The sequence below is a fragment of the Accipiter gentilis genome, chromosome 16 (assembly GCF_929443795.1).
Source record: "Accipiter gentilis chromosome 16, bAccGen1.1, whole genome shotgun sequence".
NCBI lineage: Eukaryota > Metazoa > Chordata > Aves > Accipitriformes > Accipitridae > Astur > Astur gentilis.
In genome coordinates, this window is record NC_064895.1 from 7,419,319 (window position 1) to 7,442,092 (window position 22,774).

Sequence of the window (22,774 nt, forward strand, 5' to 3'; positions counted from 1 at the left end):
TCAACCAAAAGCTACATAATCAAGCAGAGATAGTATTCAGATGACTAACCTGTACAGTACGGTGGTTATCTCAGATCAGTGACTTTCTGCATTGCATTTGGATATCCTGATACTTCAATGTGAATAAAAAAGCAGTTTGAGATTAAACAATGGAAATACTGCAGAGTTCTAATGCCCTTGAGATCTCTACAATCCACTGCAAAATCAATAATTGTAAAGAGAACGTAACTCAGATATAGATTTCAAATGAATTAAAGAAAAAAGCTTTATTATAAAGTAAGCATAATTACATATTGCGGGGTGGAGACCAAGGTCCAAGTCTTGGCTCTTATTGAATCTCATCCATACTGCTTCAGTGATGGCAAGGGGCAACACCTGTCCTAAATCCACAACAGTGGGTACCGAGCTGGCTGTGAACCAATGTAAACAGTTTAATAATCCCCTGCTTGACATCCCTACCTCTTATTCACCTAAGCAAAAATGTTTTTCTTTTTGAGTCAGTGCTAGGCAGCAGTTTGAGAATACGCATTCCACAGTAAAATTCATTTGATAGGATTTCTCAGAGTGTGTTTTTGTTTTCTTAATTATTTAGACCTCACAGCAAAGGTGTGGGAGGAAGCCCCAAGCGCAGGCTCCAGCATGTCAGGATAGCTCACTCAAGCTAGGAAAGCACTGAAGGCAAAAGCAGCACTCCCCTCAATATTCCTTGTGATATCCCCACACAGCTGTTAAACAGTATTAATAAAGGCTTCTCCAGGGTATGGAAAGGAAAGCAGCAAGATTAGCTCTTTCCTACTGGAGCTGAAAGAAGTTGCTTTCCTGGAAAGACTGGCAATCCAATAAGAAAAATTGTGCAAACAGGATCATCCTGGGAAAATTTACAATTAAAGTGACACCATGAGAAAAAATAAATGGAGAACTCCCACGTCAAAATCTTCCACACTAATATTTCTGACCTCCATGAATGACTTAAAACCTCCTCACAACAGTCTCCTTCCCTCTTCCCCCATGCCACTCATGCCCTCCATGCCTTTCCACCTCATGTAGGACAGTAGAATTCTTTAGAAAATTTTGACTATCCTCCAGCAATAGCTTGAGACCCCTGTAGTTCTTCCCTATACATTTAGGAGTAGGCTGGATCCAGTTTCCTTGTTGAGACTGAGGCATCATCTTATGAAAATCCTGCTCTGTGCATGTGCACATTTGAAAAGCAGCAAGTGTGGTTGCTGCATGGAAAGCAAGTCTGTCGAATTTGCAGGATGTTAGCTAGTCTGTAGTAGTTGCCCACGTGTGGATTTTCACCCAGTTTCATGTTACCTGAAAGAAGGTTTCTCTTTTTCATCCTGAGAGGCAAACATTTTAGGGCATGACCCCACCTATTTTAGGCATGCACTAGAGCATGAGATAATCTGCCTTCTCAAGGTGTCTATTCTTCTTTATTGACAGTAATGGGAGCATCAGGGTTAATTACTGTAGATGAGTTGTAGTCACTGTAGTTTAGTTAAATGAATCCTACCTGAAATGAACCCACACCTTTTCTTCTATCCTGAAGATAACTCAGTTTCATGCCCATACCCAAGGACAATAATAGCCAATGTTAATTTAATTCCCATACTGTGTTTAGTATGTCACTCATTAAATTGGGGGGGAGGGGGTTGCTACAGGTAGTTTCAACTGAAACTACAGGTTCTTAACTAAATTATGTCATATCCAAGGACACTTTGTCCTTTGATCCAAGGCAGTTCAAAACACTTCATGGCTCAGTTATCAGAAAAGAAAGACGAAGTATACAGCAATCTTTTTCTGTAGCAGTAAGGTTAGTCTATCTGTTTATTTTAGGTAAAAGCTTACTTGTGAAAGATTTCTCAAAGCCAGATCTCATTGAACAGTAGCACAGAATTTCATCACTGCCATGAGCTGACCCTTTTCCACCTACCTGCTATTCACTGTTGCTCCTCCTGCAGCTGGCAAGACATGCAGAGGGTGAGATATTGCTGTTCAGCTCAGCAGAATTTACAATGCGCATTGGATCATCCATTTTGCTGCTCCTTGACAGGTGACAGAGATGTGCAACCTAGTAAAGGGAATTTAAACTATATTTTCCATATGTTTCGCATTTGCACTTCACTGGTGGAATTCCAAATCAACTTGATGGCTGTCATTATAGTTTGTAGTATTCTTAATTAAAAGTATAAAGCAGAATTTACATTTAATTCATACTACATTTGCACTGTTGAAGTGAATGTTCTTTTCAGATGATTACTGCATTGAAAAACAAAGATCTATGCATAACATTTAAGAATTAAGCATATCAAAAAACAGCAGAGTTGGTGGTATTTCATTCATAAAATGTGGAAGTGCTTAGGTGCAAGCCAGGCATGTTGTTTAGGGTATTTGTCACTGGGACATTCAGTTCACTGTGCCCTGTGAACTCCAGTAAATCCTGCAGATCAAAATCTGGGAAGGGCAGCTTCCTCATGAAAGCCTAAGTCATTCTGAAACCATGTCTGTAGCCCAGTAAATAGGATGTTTTCTCATTGTTAGTTAAAGGACACAGTCTTTGTGTTAATCTGACAGGGCATGGTCTCAGGACTTTTTTGGGCTTGTCCTGGCATATGTTAATTTCACTTTGTTTTAGCTGTGATAACAATTATCTAAGCAGTCAAGTTTGGTCTAGGATAGATGTAGTTTACAGTGTAGCTAGTTGTTATTCTGTAGTCTGCAGTTGTTATTCTGTGTAGAATGACTTATCTGTGTGCTTTGCAAGAGTGTAAGCACAGAATTGTAGAAGAGATTCTAGTCTGTAAATACAAATCTCAGTGGTCCATCAGTGGTCACTGTAGGAATAACATCTTGTTAAAGTAGTTTAGAGGACAGAAAACTGAATAATTGAGAACCAAAGGAGAGAAAGCTCACATATAGAGACTGTGTTAAGAAAAAGTATAAAAATAAGCACAGGCAGATACCAAAATTCACAGAGGACGGGACCAACAGCATCAAACTTTTTCTGGTGAGGAACTAAGGACACTGACGGCTCACTGACACCCTTACCACCTCCAATTAAACAGTGTGAATAAATTTGCGGCAGTGCTGGACACATAACCTCATCCTACTTAAATGTGCTAGTATAGGTGCAGCCATACATACCTGAAAAGAAGTTGAAATACACAGGATTTAAAGCCTTTTGCCCTATAAGTCACTTCTACAGACTCAACCCAGATGGCTGGTAGTAGAAAACTGTGGCCATCTGATAGCTGTTTTGCAGTTCAGATGTAGTAAGTTGGCAGTTTGTCCAGTTCCTAGCAGACAGATGCCCACATTATGAAAAAACACCATCATAATTGTCACTAATTGATACCCTTGCATAAGACTAAGCAGTGAGGCCAAGGATGAAATAGGCACAGAGACCAAACTTCCCAAAGGTGGTTCTTCCTGGTCACAGCTGAAGGATACTGTCTGGGCAATTTGAGAAAATGTGCATTACTTCTGGTTGAGATGCATCTTTTCTGAAACTGAATAGAGCAGTCATACGAGCTCTGCATTCACTTGCAAAAATTAATTATAACAAAAATGTTTCCAAAATATTATGGTCCCTCATCCTGCTCTGTTGGGCAGATCACTTTGCATTAGAGCCATGCAACTGACAACAAAACAAGCTAATATTAATTTTTCATAAATTATTTCTTAACTCATGTCTAGAAAAGCATTTCAGCAAGGAGCTTAATCTGTAATTAATATCCACATTCATTTGTTGGTCAGCAAAATAGCACAGGCATAGCTGAGAATTTAGGCTTATGTTAGATGCTGGTCCATTCATCGTTACAAAGTTTTGTTAATTTAGAAAGCAACGTCTCATTTTCAAAGGTGATTTCCTCTCACATGCATCTCAAAAGCTCTTTAAGTGCCTAAATCCAAGAGCTAAACAAAATTAATCCCTCAGAACTACTGTTAAACTTCTCCCTAAGTCTATACACACTTGTGCCCCTGGCCCTAGCTTTCTGCTAGCTGACATTTCATGGTCATCTCATCCTGACGCTATTCTCACATTAAGTTTTGCAGTAACTCTCTTGGCTTCCACAGAGGCAGTGTTTACTTCTTCCCAGTCCTCTGTGCTGAACTTCACAGTTCAAATCATTATATTAGTGTAAATAAGATGGGATCCTTTCTGTTTCAATAAATGCTCTGTATTCATCCAAAGATTCAAATAGCCACCTATTAGGTTTTCAAATGACACATGCACCCACACCCAATTTGTATTTCAGTCTGAGTTCAAATTAGGCAACTAAGAACCTTTGAGAACCCCTCTAAGTCTCAGACAACATATTCAGAACATAAGCACCATAGAAAACTTGGCCATTTTCCTTTGCCCCCCCCCCCCCCGCCCCCAAAGAAAAAAAGAAGAGAGAATTATAAGCTTCCGTAAATGTAACTGCATCAACTACTACACACAAAACATTAGTGAAATACTATACATCTGCCCGTTATTCATAAATTCACAGATGCCTAGAAATAGATAGTATGGGACATATATTTCAAAACTGGGTCTGTATCCAAGTCACAGTGTTATGGTCTGGATGGGTAGACAACTAGGTTGGTAAAAGACTGGTTGGATTACCAGATTACAGGTTCAGAGGGTCATGGTTAATAAGTCATTCTCTACCTTATGACTGGTAACGAGTACTGCAGGGCTCTGCCCTGGGACCTGTCATGTTTAACATCTTCATTTCTGACTTGGAGGAAGTGAAAGAGAACTGTCCTCAGGTTTGCAAATTATGCCAAGTTTTAGGAGGACACTTGACTTGAGAGCAAAGACCTAGGCAGACTGGAGGAACAAGCCGACAGTGACACAAACTGGTGCCTGACCAGCTAGGGAACAATGCTGGGGGTCTTGATGGACAACAAGCTCAACATGAACCAGCAGTGCTTGAAATAAGGAAAGCCTTTTTCACTATGACGACAGCCAAACAGTGGAGCAGTGTTCCCAGAGAGGTTGTGCAGTCTCCATAGTTAGAGAGTTTCAAGATCTGACTGGGCAAAGCCCTGAGCAGCCTGGTCTGACCCCATCCCTGACCCTGGTCTGAGGATGAGGTTGGACTAGAAACCTCCTGAGGTCTCTTCTGAACTGTATTATCCTATTGGCAGTGTGTCTTACCAGCCAAAATAGTCATGTGAAATTTGATGGCTCCACCATAGCTTGTGGTGACAGAAAGATACTTTTTAATGTTGTTTTGTTTTGATGGGTTTTTTTTCAAGACAACAACTAATGATGGCTAGAAAATACAGGAGTAGAATGAAGGACATCCTGTAATGTCTTCTCTGTCTGACACTGCTTGAATCTATGTTGTGCATTATCTACCGTGTTTCTACTGCTGTCAGTTCCAACAAAAGGTAGCAGAGAAGGATGAGGAGAATGTAGCAATTAATGTAAGATACAATATGGAAACTAATCGGAAACAAGTTTGTTTTCAGGTACTTAACTATCCACTTGTTTTAAGGCTCATGCTACAAATTTTACCTCTGACCTTTTTGTAGAGTGAGGTTTTACAGTCTAATAATGCCCAGCTTGAAAGACAAACAGAAAAATGACTTGTCAGAGTCCAACATTCTGACCATCTTTTAAATATTCCATGCATGGAAGGTGTAAAGTTTAATATCAATTTTGCTTATTTGAAGATAGTTGTTGTTACATGGGATTTCTGGTTTAATGGAATGATACAAAATATACTCTATAACACAACAGAAATGTAAGTTACACTTAGCAAAATATAGTGATTGCAGTACACAGTTCAATCACAATACCAATGTGATTCCCATTACCGGTCTCTATAATAAGCTTACTGTCATGATGCTGGGCATCACCAGTTACCAGGAAGGTGTAGGTGGGTTGATGCCAGCTCAAGCCCATTGCTCCCTTCAAAATACTTTTGCTAGTTGTCTAGTTTTTGTACTCTATGTTGGGCTGAGACACATATTCATTTCCTTCCCATGCTTGTCTGTTTAACTCAGGGAGAAAAATTTACAGCACCAGTCGATCCACTCAATTGTTGACAGATGTTTATCTAAAACAAAGATGCACCCTCCTCTGCAAAGGAGTCATGTTGCAAAGAAGCTGACTTCTTTGCAAGGGCTGTGGTCAATCACACCCTGCTTTATTCCCTAAGCTTCACAGGCACGCTGCCCTTGTCATCTCCTCTGAGCCTTCTTCTGGTTTAGGCCTTTATTGGTCAGTCACATGACTTTAAACATCACTGTGTGCTAGATACTATCTCAATTTTCATTGTAGGAAATCCTACAATTGATCACAGATAGCTGGCTCTGATAGGACACAATTTTATTTCTGATTTTTAGTATTTCTTAAAACTTCACCAAATTCTGTTTCTGCCATTTCTGTTAGCAGTATTCCCCAGTCTTCTACTGCTATATGATACATTTTTCCTCAGTGGTAGGTTACCAAAATTATATGTGGTAATGTAAACGTGTCACTGGACAACCATTTTTTTTTTCCTATTAGAAAATTCACCAGATGTTCTTTCTTCATTCACCTTCCAATATCCTTTAGAATATTACATGCAGATGGAAGTTTAGACAAAATCATAAGCACCTTAGGTAATCATAATGTTTTCATCTTAATTTGGAAAGTCTAATAAAGAGAATACTTTTCCATGCCATGAATAACATCATACTTGATTGCGTTGATTGCACTGTTGCTATATCAGCATTATTGTTCTGACAGAGAACACTGAAAGTTTATAACATGAAATGAACTTTTCGGTTGTGTCAACAAAAAATATTATATGATGACTGAAAAGCATAGAGATCACACTGAAATTGGAAAAATCCCATGTTTTGCATCTAGCAGTTATTGAGATGAGAGCGTTGATCTTATTATACCACACGCTAGTACTTCTGAGGACAGAAACTGGTTTAGGTCTCTCATTATGACTTGTGGATTGGGAGTAGTTCTTGTGCATTTGCAATCACGTTGGGATAAAAATCAGATATTCCTCTTGTATATTCTGAAAATGACTTAAGCTTGTTCATTCGTAATGTCAGTTATTTCTTTTTTTACAGGTTTTCTCCTGACAGAATCCACAGAAGCACAGTATGAAATCAGAAGACAGCACCATCCATGAACTAACAGTCTAAGCATCAGAAAAAAACAGATAAAGACAAGTAGTAAGGAAAAGGTTACAACATATCTGAAGAGAGGTTATATGGTAAGTGATCAAGGGATGAAAATGCAATATATTATTGTTATACAATATATTACTATATGTCACAGGCATCATCCACCTAAGCTGTTCACTAGCACCTGGAAACTCAAGAAGCTGATTCATCTCACTTGTTTTAAATACCTCTTAAAGGATGACCAGAAAGTTCCTTTCTCTTATGATTCTAGAGGAAGCTTAGAAAAGACCAATTAGACATGTGAGATCAGAGCACTTCCATTTTCAGATCCACAGGGCAAATGTCAGCTGCCTGGTTGGCAGACATGTTGAAACTTCCAAGTGTAACTTGATATGAACCTTTGGGGTATAATATGTGGGTAGAGTGTATAAATACAATGGTAAGGCGTTAGTCTAGGACCAACAGGAAATGTCAGGATCTGATTTGTAGATAAAGAAAGGATTTCACGCCTTTGTTACACACAAAAGAAAATAACATGTCCCTGTTAAAATAGCACCTTTCTGCTTCTGGAGTTTCATGCAGTTCATGAAAATTTATTTTTGTCAACTGTTCCATTTAAAATTAATTAGAAACTTTGGGAGGGACAAATATTTCCATGTAAATAGCATAGTTCTTACAGTATGTTCTTTCTCATTAATTATTTCAATAATAATGTACATTCCATTCACTTTGCCTACATAATTATCTTATTCATAGATTTATATGTGAGGAAAAAACCTGTAAGTAAACTCAGTAGTTATCAGTAAGCAAATTTAATACTTAGCTACCGCAAAGAAAAGCTCATCTCAACACTTCAGTAACTCTTATGTGAGTAGTCAAACAACAGAGCTAATTAAACCAATCACAACCATTTTTCTGTATTTGAAAACAACAGTTTTATTCTGAAGCTTTTGTCATGCCTTGGTGTGGAGGATGGATATAATTTAACTTAATACAATGCAATTCAAAGGTATGGTTATTATATGGGGTTATTACAATGTAGAGTTTACATTGTTTGGGTGTCTTAACTCCGCATTACCGTATCTTATTATATTTTGATGTCTTTGTGTAACAGTAAAATTACTTTGGCTGACTTTGTGTCTCATTGCGATGTTGCCATGCTCAAATGGTGATGTGTTTACTCAATTCTATTTTTACAGAGGTTTCTAAGTTTGTTTTGTCTTGAGATACACATATTGTATTTGTATTCTTGTCAGGAGCTGTGGAGAGAGAGTATAATGGGGACATAAGCACAGTCAAAGCAAATCATTTTATGAAGAAAATCTGACTTAGTATTTTCAGTGTTACTCCAGTTCCACTTTTGAGTTTGATTAGCAGTGATGACAATAGCTTTATTCTGAGCTGACCCTTTACTAATATAAGATGACATTTCTAATATCATGCTTTATGTGGCCACACTGTTATTAGACAAAAGCCTGTCTGAACCGAGTCCTCAGACATAAAACATTCCCAGGGATCATTTTCTAAATTACAGTATGAGAGATGCATTCAGCAAAGTAGAGAGGCACCAGTGTCTGCACTGAAGGGCATGTCTAGCAGCAGAGCTTTCTGGCTGACTGATTTATTTTGATGTGATACAAAAGTTTGTGTTAGCAAGCTGGTACAGTTTTAAATGAATCTCTTCATAATTCTCATTAAGTAGGTAGCACATGTTCTTCCCCGCATCCTGCCATTACTCAGGGATGGAAGCAGGATGCATGACTCATTGTGTAGTATAAATTATTTTTGGCTATAGCTTTGATACTGAGGAACATTTTAATAGACTCAACAGTTTCAGTCATATTTTGTTTTCCCTCCTCTTCTGCGTGTTAGACATCATACATATATGCATATATCTATTGACTGGGAGGAAGGGAATTGAATATCTGTGCATTCATGTAACAGAAAGCTCTGATGCTGCATTAACAGTTCATCCCCAACAAAGCAGCAGTCCCAAGACTGTGAAGGTGGTACAGCTCCATCTGACTGTACCTTGAGCTAACTAGCCCTACTCAAAACCAGGACAAACTGGCCAGGGGGAAAAAACATGCTGATGCAGCTCTCTTGCTTTTCATCTATGGCACTGGCCTGAGTACCAGCTTTCTCAGAGCTAGCTCAGGAGTCTGCCCCATGGATTTGCTCGGGCATCCGAGATCAGCAGTTTCTGTGAACACCAGTAGCAGTGTAGCAGCTGAGAATGTGGTCACAGGCCAGGGAGAGTGGTCCTTACAGCAAAACAGGGAGTTGTAGCTGTTGAGAATTTAGAAACAAGCTCTAAATCTTTCTGTGGATCTTCATTCAGGCAATTTGGTTAAGATTATAAAATTAAGTGCAGTTGGTTTTATTTCATGGCTAGCACTCTAATTATGATAGCATATTTTTTAATTCTTTTTTTCACATAAGCCAATAGACAGATAGATGAAAGTTATGGGTTGTCTTTGATTGCACCAGCTAAACTGGCCTACTAAAAGAAAAACTGTTGAACAAATTCAAAATTTAAAAAAATGTTAAGGCCAAGGCCTTTTCTTTATGCCAAGGTAATTTTTTTTCTCTGAATATTGTCCTTGGTGGTATCAATACAGGGTTTGAAAATTATTTGGAGGGATGTCACGTCCCAGTTTCTCAGGATGACAACTGAGGTTTGCTGATTTCCAGGTCAGGACTAAGGTGAAACAACACCAGGGAACCTTTAACTCCCAAAACTCAACTTTTATTTGCTCACAACAAGAATTGGCATGCTCACCACGAGAGCTGATATGCTCACAACAAGACTTGGCATGAAACTATGTCAGTAAACTGTGTAACATGAGCTAAACATACATCACCAAACATATACTACAGGCCTTGCTTATTTGGGGATCAGTTCAGGGAAGACAATGAGAGCCCTCCCATTGGGTCAGGAGGTTCAGATCAGACCCCCCTGCTTTCTAGGCTCCCTTTCAGTGATGAGCCCAGGGGCAGCTGGATCCACTCCTAGTCCCAGACTTAGTCAGCGGTTTATGTCTAAAGGGATGAGGTTGGGGGCGGGGCACTGGGAGGGAAGAGAGAGAGAGACAGAGAGAGAAAAGAGAAAGATTTCACCAGTCCTGGGTCCAGCATTGGTTCAGTCAGCCGAGCGGTCTGGTTCTGGTGATCACGTGCACGTGGGGCTTCAGTTTGTGTCTTGTCATCATCCTTGCCCTTCCTTTGGGTGGGCACTCGAACTCATTAGGCTAGTTAGGTGTCATGCGTGGTTTGTGCTTTCAGACCCTTTGGGAAATGGGTCAGTGGGCTTGGGGGTCATTTGGGGAGTAACTTCCCCTTCTCTGGAGACATGACCCTCGTTTGATCTTTGACTGTGCATGGTGAGCTGCCCCTTTTCAAACTGGTAATCTGTCACAAGTGGGTCCCCCAGGGATTGATATTGGGCCCAACGCTGTTTAATAACTTCATAAGTGATCTGGATGATGGGATCAAGTGTACCCTGATGAAGTTTGCTGGTGATACCAAACTGGGTGGGGAAGTGGACACTTTGGAAGGGAGAGCCACCCTGCAGGAAGATCTGGATAGGCTGGAAGAGTGGGCTAACAAGAACCTTATGAAGTTCAACAAAGACAAGTGTAAGGTCTTGCACCTGGGAAAACATAATCCAGGAGTGCAGCACAGGCTACCCAGCTAGGAGCAGCTCTGTGGAAAGGGACCTGGGGGTCCTGGTGGACAACAAGCTCAGTATGAGTGAACAGTGTGCTGCTGCTGCAGCAAAGAAAGTCAATGGGATTCTGGGCTGCATCAACAAGAACATCACCATCAGAGATAAAGAAGTCATTATCCCACTCTCCTCAGTGCTTGTCAGGCCACACCTTTTCTGTTCTACTCTGCATGTCCAAAGACCTGTACTAAAACAAGTAAAGGCCCTCATGGAATCACAAGCTATCAGTATCAAACTCCTCAACAAAAAGATTTGATCCTTCCTACTTGGAGTGATCAGCCTAAAGGACTATTGTACAAGGAGCTGGTGATCCACGTGATGGCCAATTTGGTGTATATCTCTATATCATGAGTATTGTGTGACCACAAGGTGTATCTAATCAATAATATAATTAACCAATGTACACATAATCAATATATAGTTAATCAGTGTACACGTAATCAATGTTATAGGTTTATCCATATTCCAGGATTGATGTCAGTGCCTCACAGACCGGTACTGTGAGCAAGCCCCTGTAAGAATACTTACGGCCTTAGAGCTGCCAAAGCTCAGCACGGACAGGATCTGTGCAGCATGTGCCGTGCCCTGACCAGAGGTCTGTCCAATGCGCCACTATCCCTGGTTTCTCTGCATCAGAAGACATGCAAGATTTTATAACTTGCTATCACCTTTTCCACCACTGTATCAATAAATAGTTATCTGTCTTGAAAGTGTTTGTGCCTTTCTTGTTGGGATCTGAAAAGAGCTAGCACCTCCTGGTTCCACCATGAAATGAGATAGATTCCTTTTACTTACTTTCCCCTTTTATCTACTATCTGCCTCTTTTTTTGAAGTGTGAGTGAAAGATGAGCTGTACAAGCAAAGCCATTTGCCTTACCAAACTAATACATATGTAATTAATGATGAGAAAAATATGTGTGTTTCGAATGCTTGGTATATATCTCTAGAATCAGATTTCAAATCCAAATGTTTAACAAAATATTTCTGGATTTGCATGGCTGTTAAAATGGGCTGTCAATGGCACTATATAAGTTGATTTCATAAATTATTGAAATTGATATTAAAATAGTTGTATGATAGTTCTTTGTTTACTATCTTAATTTTGATTTAAAAAGATTGTATTTTTTAAAAAATTTGCTGGGTTTATTTCAAAATAACTGGATTTAAATTTGAAGATAGATTGACTCAAGTCTTTCTTTCTGTGGTTGCAATAGCCTCACATTAAGAGGTCATTTCTGAGCAACGTGTTGACTTTTAAAACATCTGCAGTATTATACTTTCAAATAGTCAAGAAGGTCTTGATGGCCACAAAGAGAGAATGGAAACTGCAGTTAGATTTGTGTGTCATACTAACCCCTCTTCTTGCAAAACATCCTTTTTTAAATGTGATCAGAAACAATGACAAAAGTTCTCCAAGGACATACTATCACAGTATGTTTTACAGTGTTTCTTATAAAGCATATGATTTCTACAATGCATTAAACATTCTTTTGAGTAAGAAACATTGCTATCAAAGATGCTGAGCTCTAAAGGAAAACATTGATTACATGAAGGGTCTCCTGTCTCCAGGCTGCCTCAGCCCAATAACACTTCAGAAGGACCAGAATCTCTTTTTAATGTAAATATTACTTTAAAGTGAGGAACAAAGCTAACCTGAAAAGTGCTAAAGTTACCTTTATGCACTGAAGGGCCTGAGGAGGCTGTTTGTTTATCTTATCTGGCCTAGCTTTACCCATCGCTATGTCATCAGAATTCCTGTCTGTTGGCGAGAGGATATTTAGTTGATAAATAATGTTTAAACTTTATTTTTAAAGGACATTTTCCTCCTCTCTGAAGTTCTTTCCACCTTCCTGCTTCAGTGGAGATATCAAGAATATAGTCACACTTTCAAATGGAAGATAGTAAGATAGCAGGGAACACCAAAAAGTTTCTCAAACAGGCTTTCCTTTTCCAGATAAACTATTTTGCCCCACTGTACGTCTGCATGTAGCCATATGTCAAGCTTTCTTGTCTCAAACTCAGAAGTAACCCCCAACAGCTGCCACCCAAGAGAGGCATGTGCACAAACAGAGCAATAAAACTACTGCAGAATATTTTATATGCTCTAAACTTTTCTAATGAGATTTTTTTTCGCAGTTGATGTCTGACAAATGAGGCTCTGTCCTATAAAGCAAGCTAGCTGGGGAGCTGAGAGCTGGCAATTATCAAGTATGTCATGCCAGGAAGCAGATGCATGAGCTGTGGTCTGACTCTGATATGTGTCATGTCAGTCTACCCTGAGCATCTCCATGAGCCTCTGAGGACCTGATCTTGCTTTCCTTATTTAGGCAAAATCCCACCGAAACTAAGGCAGGGGTTCTTCATTAGGTATGCAAAAATCAACAGCCCACAGATTCAATCATCTCAAGTACTTTTAAAAGATTCAAAGCTCAATGCCTGTTTTAAAGGCAAAAAGGGGTTATTGTCTATGAAACAAATTAATAAGGTCCTTAAATACCTTAATGGCTTAGACACCTGACCATCATTTCAGGAATCAATGAAAAAAAATCTGGTTGTTTTTTTCTAATGCTCTGCACTGTTGCTGCCTAACCCTGAAGACAAAAAATTAGAAACTTAATTTTCATCAGTAAAGTGCCCTAGATCTCACTAGGAATATGCTCAAACACCTCAGACCTAACAACTCTCAGAAGCCCGGAGCCCAAGTAAGTCTTAAAATGGTATTTTTAATGTTGTCGTGTGTACCTAAACCGCAAGGGTGGAAAGGGAAAGGTAATGCTGCGGCAGACCATTCTTTCCCATCCAGGAATCCATTACTTATCCCATCCATTTGAGGTTAGAAAATCCTTCTGCAGTCCTTCATCTGTTTTGAAGCAGGTGTTTTTTAAAAGAATTACTTATAATAAAATGAAAAAAATAAAGCTTAGAAAAGTTCACAAGATATTCTGAATTTATGCTCCTGCCCAAAAAGAGGTTGCCATAGTTGCCTTCTCAGTCTTCAGGGGTGTTTGTCTAATCTGTTGTTGAAGTTCTGTACTTACAGACTGCAACTTCTGGGCAGCCTGTTTCAGCACTTCAGTATCACTTTTATTTGGATTTTTTTTTTTTTTTCCCCTAAAATATAACATAAATTTTCATTATTGGAATAAATCCTTTCATTTCTTTTTCAAATGGATAATAGATTGGTTTCTTCTTGTCTGCAGCAACCTTTTACATACTTAAAGATTGCTATCACATCCCCATCAATCACCATTCCCTTCCCTCAACTAATAAACCCTAGATATTTCAATCTCTGCTTACATGTCAGGTTTTGTAGTGTTCCAGTTCTTCTCATTGCTCTTCTGTGGATACTTTTGCATTAGCTCAAATTGGTCACAGCATTCCAGCTGATGTTTTGCCCATGCAGTTTTAAGTGGAGATTAATAGCAACTGGCAGCAAAGGCAGTGGGTAAGAATCCTATTCCAGAGCGTCCACGCTTTTTTGGTATTTATCAGGATGTCTAACTAAGCTGCGTAGCCTGCTGTGATATAATAGTATGAATTTCACCCCATCTGAAAGTGTTAATTTCACTACCCTAGAAACATCTAGATTTGAAAGTCTCATAAGGCATTTGGAAATGCTAAACTAACAGCCCGCTGGATAATGTCATGTTCTATATTTAACAAGATAAGCCACCTTTTATTTCCCCAACCAGAGCAGAACTTCACATCAATGTGAGGATAATGCATTCATTTAAATGCGATAGTCTCAGCAGTTTTCAAAGTTGGGGTTTTTTTAGAAAATAAATTTCCAAAAGAAAATAAACCCAGAATTTCAGACAAAAGATTTGTCTCTTAGGATATAGCAGTAATTAATTCAGCTCTACCAGAAGCACTATAACAGAGAAAAATCAATAAAGCCCCTCTATAAATACAGACTATGAACTTGTGGTTTGTCTGTTTTTATTTTGTTATGCCTGATAGTCACTTTATTCCTATGATCCATAATCAATAGTAAATTAAAAACTGGTCTATAAATCCACAATAGTGAGACTTCTGGCTTTCATAATATATCATAAAAGCATTTTTAAGTGTACTATTTTAGAGTCTAATCCTTAGCATGCTGTGTGCAGTTATTCTGTGCAACAGATGCTCAAACAAAAATTTCTTACTTAGAAATGTCATTGTTTGCCTGCCTTAGATACACTGAGATGGTTCATCATTGCTTTACATATTGCAGGAGGGAAACCAGAAATATCTATTTATAACCTATCAGGGCAATGGGAAATGACCCTTGACATTCTAGTGGGGGAGAATAGGGAATTTTCACAAAGTTTTCACTCAGCAAGCACATTTTGCCTGACCAAGTAAGACTTTGGGGCAGACTGCAAGAGAGTAAGAAAGAAGGTAATAAATTTGGTTATAAAGAAAATATAGAAGTTTACCTAAACAAAGTGAAAGACCTCTTCTCTCTGCAGCAGAAGGGGTGAGAGGAAAAACAAAGTAGTTTGTGTACTGTGGTACTCTCTTGTGGCTTCGTCCTCAGTTGACCCACCTCTGGTGAAAAGTACTGTCTGTGCGTGTGAGAGAATGGCTGGGTCTGCAGTTGCCTAGGAAGTTGAATATAAATTGCCCAGTTTGTACTAGTTGTTAGCTGATATCCATACAAATGTGTTCATTTCAGTACTGATTTAATAACAAGACGTAAGGATTTGAACTGAGCTCTGATCCTGTTGGGATCACCTATCTTTCCCAGTAACTGCAATCTCAAAAGCAGCAGCATTGGGGCTTCAATCAACTATCGGTAAGGATTTCCTGGATCCAGGATTTTTGTGTCTGATTAGTCAATATTAGCTTCTCTTCACACTCTGAAGTAGAAGGGAGCAGGTGGGGAAAAGAACAGGACTTCATTCCCAACCAGACAAATGGCAGACATCACAGAAGAATCGTGACCTTGCCTTGACCGAGAGCTGATCTTTATCAGCCATGGCAGAAAGGGCAACTCAGACAAGAACTGAGTGGGATGAGCCTTGGTAGGGGCCCTGGACCAACAAGTGACAGGAGAACGACACCTGAGACTGCTGCAAACGTGCAGTGCAATATCACCACGGTCTGACTTGACTGGTGGCCTGTGCCAACATCTGGCCACAAACCCCTCTCCAGGAATAGAAACTGGGGGAAACACCACTACATGGATGTCTGGCATTGATGTTTCCCCAGGCTGGGCTGTGCCGATGCACCAGAGCAGTTCTGGGAGCGGGTCTTGCCTAACTCCTGCTCTGCGCATGTGTATGTGTGTGTGTGTTTGTGAGCACGCAAAGCTTTTCCTGACACAGCCTGACTCTCAGTTCATTAATTGAGCTTAGCGGTGTCCATGGACAGATGTTCCTTTTTGCCTCGTTGCAGTAGAAAATTGTGTCTTGGGACTGTAACCTATATAGCTGGATCATGCACTTAAGCCTAAGTATGCCTCTCTGTTGGAGAAGATGCGCGTCACAGCTCCCTCACTTATTAAGAAAGCATCCACCTCTATTTACTGAAAGATCTTACAAGTTCTTAGAGGTTTCATGGACTGAACATATACTATAGCAAAGCCCAGTTTTGCTGTAAGTACTCATTTTCCTCAAACTTTTTAGTGTTCTAAGTAGATTTTATTAGGTTATAGAGTTATAAATTCTTACCCAACATTTTCGAACAGCTTCCAGTAATGCATTAAGCAATGTAACTAAAAGCTGTCGTATATTTCATTTCTCTTCTTCTGTTTATTCTAACATGATCTTGTCCTGTCCCCTGTTTTCTAACAGCATCTCGAGGGGTAAGGGGCTGGGATTACTTGTTTGTTTGAAAGAGAGGAGCAGAAATGAAGAATAGCTTGAAGAAAATGTATCTTTTTCACCTTTAATACTTAAACTGACAGTTCTTAAAGTATACTATTTACTTGTAACTAAAGTGCAAATAGAATTATTATTATAACATTAGAGAACACTGTTTTATGGGAAAAGAATTCTTTCAAGTTTCAGAATTTAGTATATTTGGTTAAGACCAGTAAAGACAGTTATTTGATTTAAGATATTATCAAAACAAGGAAATAAATAATACGGTTTTCTTCCTAATGGCACTTTTTAACAGTCAGAGCCAAGAATTAGGCATGGAATTATACATTTTAAATACTGGTTTTCATATTAACATACTGGTTTTATCAGCAAACTGATCTTGCATAACAGGAATGCATATTCATTTTACATATCTTTCTATCTATAACTTGATCAAAAACTTTTGGAGTTTAACTCCAGGTTTCTTTAAGTTAGTGGAAGGTAGCAGAAATACAAGGTGGAAGGATGACTAGTTGCCCTTTTTTTATTTTTCTATTACATTGAAATCATATAACCTAGCCTAACTACCTTGGCTGTGCAGCTACAGAGTATATAAGCCTACCCCTGATAATGTTAATTGCATTTTCTAATTATTATTTATAGTCTTTGAGTATGGTTTTATAACCATTTTCTTGATGCATTTAAACATCTATTTTTCCTCTAAGAAAGTTTGCCAAATAATCAAGTCTCGTGAGTGAGGGCAAAATGTTGTCATTTTCCCCTCTGTATTAGTCAGTTTGATTAATGTTGCTTTCTGAAGGATGTCTGCTCTTGTAATGGTATTATATTCTGATTCTTATTATGCTGTTGTGCTGCCTCCAGGATGAGATCCATAGTACTAGAAACACTTGATAACCCACTTGTGGGTTTTGTGACCTGTATTTTCTCCAGGTTATACTGTAGCTGTTCCCACCTGTAAAATCTTCTTTTTCTTGCTTGCCTCACATTAATATCAATTCTGTTAACAATAATTATCATTATTCCACATTTCTCCTTGCCTCTATCATTTATACAACTGCTCCAAGCACCACATAGGGTTAACATTTTGATATAGACAAATATTTTGACAAACTGAATTCTTGTAATTTACAGTACAGAACAAGATGATAATGAACACTGCTCTGAACTAGACCTTTGGGTTGTTATTTGTCTCACTATTTGAATAAGAATGTGGTTGAAGTTATGATCTAAGAGGACACTTCTGCCACCTTCAAAATGAAAAATAATGGCAGGAGAGAAAAAAAAAAAAAAAAAGTAATGATTTTATACTAGTCAAAATCTCCCAGATATTACAAAGCCCTTTATCTGTGTGATAGACAATATTAAAAAAAACAACAAAACAACCAACCAACAACAACAAAAAAACCCAAAACAAAACACCAAGCAAAGCAATACAAACCTTTAATACAATATAAAAAAAGAAATGGGTCACCAAACAGATGACATATATTTGCTAACCCAAGGAAATATTTCCTAGTGTATACAATGACTCTTCCTGTTGAGTGCCATGACATCTGTTATGAGATATAATATTACTTGGAGAAGACCCGTGTTGTCCACTTGAAGAATAATTAAGTTTTCCACTGCTCAGTAGATTACATCTGAAAGCAGAACCATAGATGGAGATTACAAGGCAGAAAGGCAAGCTTATATCAAATTGAAATCATAAAAGAGAAAAGAAAAAAAAAAAAGAACAGCACAATATTTTTACTTTTAAAATATGAGGGCTTTTTTTCCTGCTTAAGTGTCTAGGTATTATTTTTTTAAATTTGGTTTTGGGCAGCAGCAATTAATTACAAATAATTAATTTGTAGAAAACCAGTTGCTATTTGAGTACATGAATCAACTTTAATGACATAGTATGTTATTCTGCACAAAAGAATATTCTAGTTTAGAGAAAACTTGCCATAGAGTGGTAAAAAAAGATTGCATCCATCATCAGTTTGTCATTGTGCTTACAATAAATCTTTGTATAGAATTTTCCCAAGGCCTGAATCTACACAAGTTAGGGATTTGTTCAATCTTTTCTAGACACACGTACAACTACTATTAGTGTGAATTCCCATTACTGTCCACTATAGAAAATAAAGTCACTGAACCATATCCTGAGAGATAGATGCCTACACTGTTCACTATTTAAGTACCTAAATCCAAGAAAATAATCCGTGAAATCCTTGCCTGACTGTACTGGGTCTGGCTGAGATGGAGTTAATTCTCCCCACAGCAGCCCTCATAGTGCTGTGTTCTGTATTGGTAGCTAGAAAGGTGTTGATAACACACCAGTGTTTTGGCTGCTGCTGAGCAGTGCTGTCACAGCATTAGGGCTGTCTCTCCAACATTTCCTCCCCGTCACTGGCAGGCTGGGGCTGGGCAAGATCTTGGGAGGGGACACAGCCAGGACAGCTGACCCAAACTGACCAAATGGATATTCCATACCATATGATGTCAGCTCAGCTACAAAAGCTAAGTAAAGGGAGATGGAAGGGGGGCATTTTTGTGTTCCGGAGCAACCACTACGCGTCCTTGTAGGGATTGGCGCTCGGAAGATCTCGCGATGTACGGAAAGAGAAGGGTTAAGGGAGGCGGGATGACCGACAGGCAGTATATAAGGGCGTGACGCAGTTGAATAAACGCCATTTGCAGCATCCTCATATTGGTGTCAGTGCTCTGTGGCCCAGGGTATGGTGGACCCTGTGCCGAGTCCCACGGGGTGATCAGACGAATGTCTACAAGTGGTGACCCCGACGTGATTGGACATCGGCGGATTACGCGGGGCGTAATCGAAGGCCTGGCCAGGCATGGAAGGAGTCCTGAAGGTGTTGGACTCGTGCTCTAGAGAGGTAAAAATCCCTATGGGACAAAAAGAAGCGAAAGCTTGCCTAGAGCGGCTCCTGAAAGAGGAAGCGATAGAGCGCCCGGGGGACATATTGTCTCCTGAGTGCTGGCCGAAATGCACCGCGGCTTTAGCGGAACGGGCTATGGCGACGCAGCATGGTCCGGAGTTAAAGACGTGGGGGCGGATTAGGGCGATTTTCAGGAAAGTGCGGGAGGAGGGCTTAACATGGAAGGAAGCAAAGAGATTGATGCACGCGCAGGCGGAGCGGGGCGTGCAGGCGGATGGGGGGGCACGGACAGAAGGGCTGACGGAGGTAGCGGAGCAGACGCCTCTGGTGCTCCCAGTGCAGCCGTCAGCACCGGCCGAACCACCGGGATACCCTTGGGAGGAGTTTGAACGGGAGCGTGAACGGGCGAGAGAGGGGGAGCGGGAGAAAGATCGACAGTTAATTCAGGAGGCAGAGGAACCCGTGGCTGAGCAAAGGAGACGGGAGAAGGAGAGGCAGAGACTAGAGGAGGCGGAGAGGGCGGTGATGAAGGGATCGGAAAAGGAGCAGGCAGAGGAGGGAGCGGTTCCCCTGTATGATCCGGAGGATTGGGTGCCGGGACGTGTTTTGCGAACCGCGCCACAAGCTCACCCTAAGATGGCGCCGACATCCGCCTTCTCCCCGGATGTCTCTCCGGAGGTCGGGAGAGGCGGAGCACGGCCAAAGGAAGGAGGAAGGAAAGTCAGGACACCCCCTCTTACGCGCGTAGCGGAAGAGGAAGAGAGTGGGCCAGACTCAATCGAGGGGTCGGCTCAACGGTTAGAGGAGGCGTGGCAACTGGTGGGCGGACACCGCTGTCGTCCGCCGCACGCAGCGGTAAAACAAAAGGCTATCTCCGACTGTAAGGCGCAGTCGGCAGCAGCCAGTGAAACAGCAACGCCTATGCCTTTAATACCTGCGCCCGACCCAGCTACAGATCCGCTGCAGATGTTGCAGCGAGTAGTAGAGGAGATACAGGAGCAGGTGAAGCAACAGCGGCAGCTGCTACAAGCAGCTGGGGAACAGAAAGGAGTTCCCGATTCACCGAAGATCACGTTGCCAGACTGGAAAATTGTAGCAAAGGAATGTGTTATGGACGGCATACGCTTTGAAGGACCCTCTTTAGTTTGCCCAGTCCGAGCTGGTCCTGGTGGTGTAGGGGTGGAGTGGTCTCCGTTAGATAGCAAGCTTTTGCAACAAGTGAAGAAGACCGTGGATGATTACGGCTTAGGACATCCCATGACAGGCTCTCTGTTAGACGTGGTTTTTTTTTCAGGTTCACTGACTCCCTCGGATTCGCGACAGTTTTGCAGTATGATTTTGACTCCCACTTTTTTTTTGATTTGGAAAGAAGCTTGGACAAATAAGTTGCAGGCGGCACTAGTTGAGGCCCAACAAGAAAGGCCCAACCCATTACCTCATTCGTCAGTACAGCGTCTGCGAGGGTCAGACCCTGGTCAGCTGACGCCGCAGCAACAGGCGGGACAACTTACAGCTAGGGAATTAACAACGTCGACGCGGGCGGCGCGTGCAGCCTTGACAGCTGTTGCACCCCTGATGACTCCAAAGGAGCCATGGACGAAAATCAAGCAAGGGGTAGCGGAGGAATTTCCAAAATTTTGCGACCGGTTACAGGGAGCCATAGAGCAGGCGCATCTCCCTGATTCAGCTAAAGGACCAGTATTGTTGGAGTGTGTTAGACAGCAGGCGAATGAAACTACAAAAGCGATCTTACGAACTGTGCCTCTGGGGGCATCCCTTGGAGTGATGGTAGAGGCAGTATTGAAAAAGCAGCGGGAGGTTCCTGATTCAGTGGTACAGTCAGTTGTGGCTGCAGTAAGGGCTCCGGAGCTAAAAGGTAGCCCCGGACAGGTGGTTTGCTACCGTTGTGGTCGCAAGGGGCATAAAAGAGATCAATGCAAAGCAGAGAAGCGTGAGTCAGGAGGTCCTCCGGGGCCTTGTTGGAAATGCGGACTAACAGGACATCTGGCAAAGACCTGCCAAGCGGGAAACGGCTTTCGGGGGAGACAGCGGGGCATGCCTCCCCCCACCTCACAAGAGCCCCGCAACGCATCCTCCGCAACGGCGATGGAACAGTCACGGAACCCCAAGTGGCCTTGGTGTTAGATTGCTGGGACAGGCCGCATGTACAGGTCTGTATACGGATAGTGGCCGACAACATCACACCGCGTGAGCTGTGGTGTTCTGCACTCATGGATACAGGTGCTGATGTCTCATGTCTTCCTCATGGTATGTGGCCAGATTCTTGGCCTACTGTACAAAGCCGCTTAGAAGGACTGGGTGGTAACTCTCTGTCAGAACATTCACTGCTGGCTTGTTGGGTTTCTGCCCAGGACTCCGACGGGTCAGTCTTGGTTGCCAATGTCAGACCGCATAAGGCACAGGTGTCTGAGCCTTTACTTGGCCGTGACGTGTTGCAACAATGGGGTGTCCGCTTGTCAAATTTTTGAGTGGGGCCACTGTCTACCTGATGCGCCGCGAGCTTGCGGTATGTATGAAGTGGAAAACCACTGATCCAGTTTGGGTAGAACAGTGGCCCCTCACGCAAGAAAAATTACTAGCGGCGACTGAAATAGTAAATAGAGAACTCAAAAAGGGACACCTTGTTGAGAGCACTAGTCCATGGAACACACCCATTTTTGTTGTCCCAAAGAAGGACAAGAACAAATGGCGGCTACTACAGGACTTGCGGGCTGTCAATGCGGTATTGGAAGACATGGGGCCTTTACAACCCGGCCTACCTATTCCCTCTGCTCTGCCAGATGGCTGGCCAATTTTGATCATGGACATTAAAGATTGTTTTTTCTCTATCCCGTTAGCAGAGCACGACCAAGAAAAGTTTGCCTTTACACTCCCAGCGACCAACCTAGCTGAACCAGCAAAGCGGTATCAGTGGACAGTTTTGCCGCAAGGCATGAAAAATTCACCAACCTTGTGTCAAAGGGCAGTGGCCCTTGCCCTGCAGCCGGTAAGACAAAACAATTCTCAGTTGGTCATCTATCACTACATGGATGATATTTTGGTGGCAGCGCCTTCGGAGGAGTCCCTCCGTTCTGGTGAGCAACAAATTTTACAGGCTCTGCAAGCGGAAGGCCTAGAAGTGCAGGAGGCTAAGACGCAAAAAGGGCCAGCCTGTAAGTATTTAGGGCTCAGCATTGGCCCTCATGCAGTCCGAGCACAACAGCAGA